General features: G+C 34.7%; 1 long non-coding RNA gene and 1 pseudogene across 1 annotated transcript; one reads left to right on the top strand and one right to left on the bottom strand.

Annotated features, from left to right (window-relative positions):
• Positions 1–349: 349 nt before the first annotated feature.
• Positions 350–2,136, bottom strand: LOC111280576 (uncharacterized). Its single transcript, XR_016335068.1, has 2 exons — positions 1,300–2,136; positions 350–879 (listed from the first exon to the last, which is right to left on the bottom strand). It is a non-coding gene; the product is annotated as an uncharacterized LOC111280576 (long non-coding RNA).
• An 825-nt stretch (positions 2,137–2,961) lies between these two features.
• Positions 2,962–5,428, top strand: LOC111280871 (putative hydrolase C777.06c; annotated as a pseudogene).
• The last annotated feature ends 281 nt before the right edge of the window (positions 5,429–5,709 follow it).

Below are 5,709 nucleotides of genomic sequence, written 5' to 3'. Positions count from 1 at the left end.
CCTGATCAATGATACTTGAAAATTTGTTATTTGTTTCCCTAAAAGACGCTTTAACACTGTAGCTTCAAAGTGAACCTCCTAAAGCTTTGTCTCTTTGTTATGATTGCTAAATATTCAGAGAACCAGTCCTTTGCAGAATACATGGCACAGCTTTTGCTTTCAATTTTTTTCAGAGGTTCTTAATTTGGGGTCATGAAGTGTCTATCCACCAAGGTTAAGTCTAAAGTCTCTGAAATTACCCTCTTGTTACTTGAACAAGTTGCAGAGGATTTAGGGGGTTGAATTGAGCAGAAGTTGTCACCATTGGATGGACACATATGGCACAATTATAGCTCTTTACGAAACTGATGAATTTAATTTGGTAAGACTTGGCAGTCATTTTTTTATTGGCAAAGTTTATTTACATTTGTTTCAAACATAGAGAAAAAAGGCCACAAGGCCTAACAATAAAAATCTTTTTGAGCAATTTTGCATTAGATGAGCACTGGCATCCAATCTGCCCAAGCCCAACAATTAATTTACTGAGGAACTGGCAGAGCTTGAGGCCATGCATGGTTTCGATGCTGAAATCGTTTGCAGGTTGCAGTCAACAGAGATCAATTGAGCAGAGTTATCATTATTTTCCTCAACAGAAATCATGTTGATTATTTGCAGCAAAACACGCTCGAGCTCTTCACCATCACTCTATTCATGAATCTCAGCCTTGATGAGCATAAGGTTCCTGCAAATTAAGTCCCAGACTGGAAAATTCTTCCTTGGCATCATATAGTCTGCTTCTCCAAGTCTTAGGCTTGGGCAGTAATCACCGGTACCATCTCCAAGGTAGATGATTTTTTTCTTCCCCTCTAAAGAAGCTTGAATCCTTTCAATGATTATTCCCTGTTATACAAAGCAGAAGCCAAAATTAAAATTGTTGACATCTTATTTCATGATTGTAATTAAATTTATATGATTTAAAAAATTATTGAGCCATGTCAAGATCATGGGTTTGATTTATGTCCTTATATGAGCCATTTCTTTAATAGATTAAGTGGGGTCAAAAGAAGAAGTTTGCATATCTAAAATGAAAATAGATTTAAATAAATACATAAAAACTCCAAGCTAGATGGATGAAATTGAATATGTACATGTGGAATACCATCAAGTAATAAAATTTTCTAAACTTGTAGGCATCACTTGTATGAAATATCTAGGTCTTTCTATAAACTTTGGTGTCTTGATTAGCAAATTCAAGTCCCAAGAAATGTTTTCAAAATATTTACAATTTGTCATGTAATTACTGATGAAAAGATATGATACCTTACACGTTTGGGGGGCAGAGCTTGCAGCCATGGGAACTCTTAGTGAAATCATGGTAAGGGAAGATCCTCAGCCTCCCTTCTTCATCAACAAGGCTGGGGTTGGTGCTGATCTCTGAGAAATATTCCCTCAATCCAAGATGCGCCAGAATTGTCTCAATGAAGAACATGTTTGCATCATTCACAATACTGAGTTCACACCTGAAAAAAAATTCAAAACCAATTTGATTGCCCTAAATTTCTATTGCTTCAAACTATAGTATTATAGTCACAGGTCAAACACAACGAGGAGAAGCATAGAAAAAAAAGGAATACCCTAAAGCATGAGTTGATTTAATAGCAGGGACGATCCTAGGATTGATAAGAACTCGTTTCAGAACCTTAGCAATGCCATCAATGGTTTTTCTGCATGAAGCTCCTTCATCATCCTGTCCTGTAATTTTATACCATAAAAAAAAAAGGGTTTAAAGTTTGAACACTGGGTTTCAAATTTTAAAAAATGCAAAACCGACAGAAAAAGAAATTCCAGAAGGCTTAATCTGGCTTATCATGAGAAAATTCCGAAAAACTTCAGACTTGTTACAGTTAACAAATAAAAGGAAAAATGAAAAAAATAAAGTGCTTTTAAACAGATTCAATAAGCCAACTTTTAACTCAAAAGTATTATTGGTTAATTAAATGCCTACACTGGGATATAACCTTTCCAAAATTTGATGCAATATCTTGTCGCTGCCTTAAACAGAGGAGAAAAGCAATGAAATATTCTTGCAAATATTCTTGCTCCTTATTGCTAAACTTGTTCCTGGAAACCACTGTGACTTTCTTTTGTAGGTTTTTCTACATAGTGCTCTTTGATAGTTTCCTGCATTTGGGTTAGTTTTTACCTGTTCCCTTTCTTAAAATTTTGAATTATTATATCAAAGACAAAGAGATATCAGATGGTCCATGGTGTTCAATCTGATCACTCTAAAGTATCGTCATTGTAGGGAGAAGTTCTAGCCTTTGTAGTGATTTTAGATACTGTCACATGTTTACTTGTGGAAATTGTTTGTTGTAACTCTAAGATGGAATATGATCTAAATGTGTCATACCTTATTATTTTTCTGCTCCAGTGACTAGGCTATAACATGGGGATAGTCCTTGGCTATTTCTTAAGCCTTTTGTTGCAGGTAGGATTTGTTATTATGATCATCAATGGGATTTAGTGGGTAGTGGCTGAGTTTATGTGTATCTTTAGAATTCTCATGCATATGACTTCATTTTTTTTTTTTTTTAATTTTACCCCCTTTTAGGCCCATGCACCTTAAGATGATCAGACATCCCTTGGAATTTATAGGATTGAAATACAACTTTTGTATTCTTTTGTTCATAGCTTCTCAGTTATTGTATTTTGAATGACTGTTTATTTTAGATTTTTGTGATGTTATAATGCGGTCTCCATATACACCAGGTACCATGAACCAGCTAGCTTTCTTGTGCTAGTTTGATTTTTCCTACCAGTCATGGCAATCATTTGTGCAAAAGAATTATTTTTCTTGTTTTGCCATTCAAATTTCATTTAGTAGTATTCTCTATACTGAACAGAATAAAGTATTTTTCCGTGTTTCATCAAATTGTGTTTGCATATTACGGTTCAGTAATGCAGCTGAAATACTCGTCTTATTATCCTTGGTTGCAGATATGAATATAAACAATTTCTCAATGCCTAAACTAGCATACGAGCATATCATAATGAAACGTACTCAATACAATTTTGTGGATAAAGTAAGCATGCACCCATTTTTGAGCCATTTTGATGCTTCCTTAGGTTTTTAGTTCTGGTAGGAATGTTAATTTCTCCAGTTATTATCATTTCTTCAAGGTCATTAAGCATCAAACACCACTGGGGGAATGTTTTTCTGATTATGTTATGGTATATATTTGGACTGTCATGTATTTTCTCATTGTAACTAGTTGCATTTCTGTCCGGACAAGAACAATCGATGCCGCTATAATTACTCATTCTCATGCTGATGCAATTGGAGGTCTCTGACATGAAACAATGTCTAATAGTTAGATAAACCTATTTTGCTTCTTTTTTCCTTTTTACATAGAAACTCACATTGTGTAACATAAAAATTTGTCTTTATGCTTCCCCCAGGTCTTGATGATCTACGTGATTGGACAAACAATGTGCAGCCAAACATCCCAATTTATGTTGCCAGCTGTGATTTTGAGGTCCAAAATCCAGATCTACCTTTTCCTACTGTATTTTGAATATATGAATATGAAATATATGCATATGTAATGTTTATAACTGTTTGCTTGTGTGCGGTAATAAACTATGTTACTGGATGTATCTTGCATTTTTTAGAACTTCCTAGTAACAAATGGGAAATAAAGACTCGTTCAAAAGTAGATCTCATGAAATGATACAAATGGATGGTGAATTGAGGCTAGTAGTATGCGTCGATAAACTTTATACTGCTAGCTGCACATAAATGGGTAGGTAAGAATGATTGCTACGTAAAAAGCTTTAGATCTACATATGGAGATTTGATCTGTTAGATGGTCGAGATTTTGACAAAAGTAATCCACAAACTGATATAAATAACCCATTGAAATGATATGTTATGCATGAATTATTTCCCGCTTTCTTTGATTGTCTTCGTAACAATTCCGGTGATGAAGAAGACTCGTTATTATTTGGTAGATACAAGTGTGATGATACCTTGTGCTGCAGTCTCAGAGCTGCAATTTAATATCGTACATGAAGAACCGTTCATTGTGCATGATTTAAAGGTGATTAGTTGTTCATTTCACTTAGTGTGAACTGGAATTTCTTCGTGCCACATGCATTCCTGAAACCGGAATCGAAGGTTTAAGTGAATCATGCCCTTGGGACAGGTTATCTCTGTTTCTGGCTGCTCTTACCTTTATGTAATGAAAATGCAGGTAAAAAGTTTATGGTTAAATTGATTATCTTTTTCTATCATTCATACGTAATGTGGCTGAAAGATGCCTAATAATCAATTTAATATTTATGAACGCCTAAATGGATGAAAGTTGGCACATTCATACGTATCAGGTTATCTCTGGTCCTAACTTGCATTCTCTGCCCAAATATTGTGCTTCAGTTTACCCCTTTACCAGTTTGACGTAGTGGTTTTCGTTCGCTTGGTTTTCGTTTTGGTAATATTTGTTACATGAGGTAATACCTCCATATGTTAAAGACATGAGATTTTTTTCCTACCTCATTCAGTTTTCATCAAGGGATTGTTACTCATATGGTAATGACATTTGCAGTGGTGTCAGCAAGATACCTAAAGAAACTTGTTCTCTTCGGGAGAACTCCGAAATCCTCGTTCTGGTCCTCTCTCTCTCTCTGATAACCACATGCACACAATTTTTTTTCTAACTTCATGAATGCTCTTTTCTAAGAGTTTTATCAGAGTCTTGTTAGCCCCTATGCAAAATGCTCTCTCAGGATGCTTTGAGGCCTGATCGTTCTTCATCAATGCATTTTGGACTTCCAAGGGTATTTGCTTGTTTATCATATGGGAAGAAATTGATAACATTAGAATTTTAGATTTAAGTCTTTTTTTTTTTTTTTTACTTCTTATTTTATCTTCAAGATTTGAAGGAAGTACGAAGGATTAAACCCCAGAGAACACTCTTTACCGGAATGATTAAGCCCATCTTCCCTAACGTATTGACTACCCTTTCTACTTTCATGCTTTGGTCACTGCAATTCCATCCAAATAAAAGGTTTTTGGTTTTTACAACTTAGTTGTTTTTGAATTTGGTCATTCTTATTTGCAGCATCACGGTGTAACTATGAAAATAGCATGCTTATAATTTATCTTATTTTGCACTTGTGGTTTATGAAGGCATGATGTATCTGATGGACCATGAAAAAGTGAATGAATACCTCAAAAAATTGATGGAAACCAAGGGTCTCGATGTACAACTGAGCTACGATGGATTGCGTATATCAATAGCACTGCAGCCTCATGATAACTGCCCATTTTTTTCTCAGTAAGAACTCCTTATACGATAACTTGCAGCTGAAAATTCAATTGTATTCAATGAGCTAACATTATATAACATAATTTTGGGGGCATTGTGCATAATGCATACCCCATATAGTTTTTGTTGAATCCCTATCCATCTCCATTTTCAATGCTCTTGTTTTTTCTAGTTGTTCTACACTTGGGAAGAATCAAGATATGCTAAGCATTTTTATCTTGATTTTGATGCTTGCTTTGACTATATATATATTAAATTTGTTAGATGCTATTTTTTAGAAGTAGTAATATGAATCAATTGAATTAACTTAATAATTGAGCCAGAAATTATTCCAGTGCAAATGCAAAATTGCCAATCTTTGAAACTCTGCCATGCAGCTGGGAATTTGCTGGATGCCCTTTGG

This window comes from Durio zibethinus, chromosome 28 (assembly GCF_047325235.1).
Source record: "Durio zibethinus cultivar Kanyao isolate XHJ-2024 chromosome 28, ASM4732523v1, whole genome shotgun sequence".
In the NCBI taxonomy this organism is placed as follows: Eukaryota; Viridiplantae; Streptophyta; class Magnoliopsida; order Malvales; family Malvaceae; genus Durio; species Durio zibethinus.
Note: the sequence above shows the minus strand (reverse complement) of the source record. Positions and strands in the feature narration are given on the sequence as shown.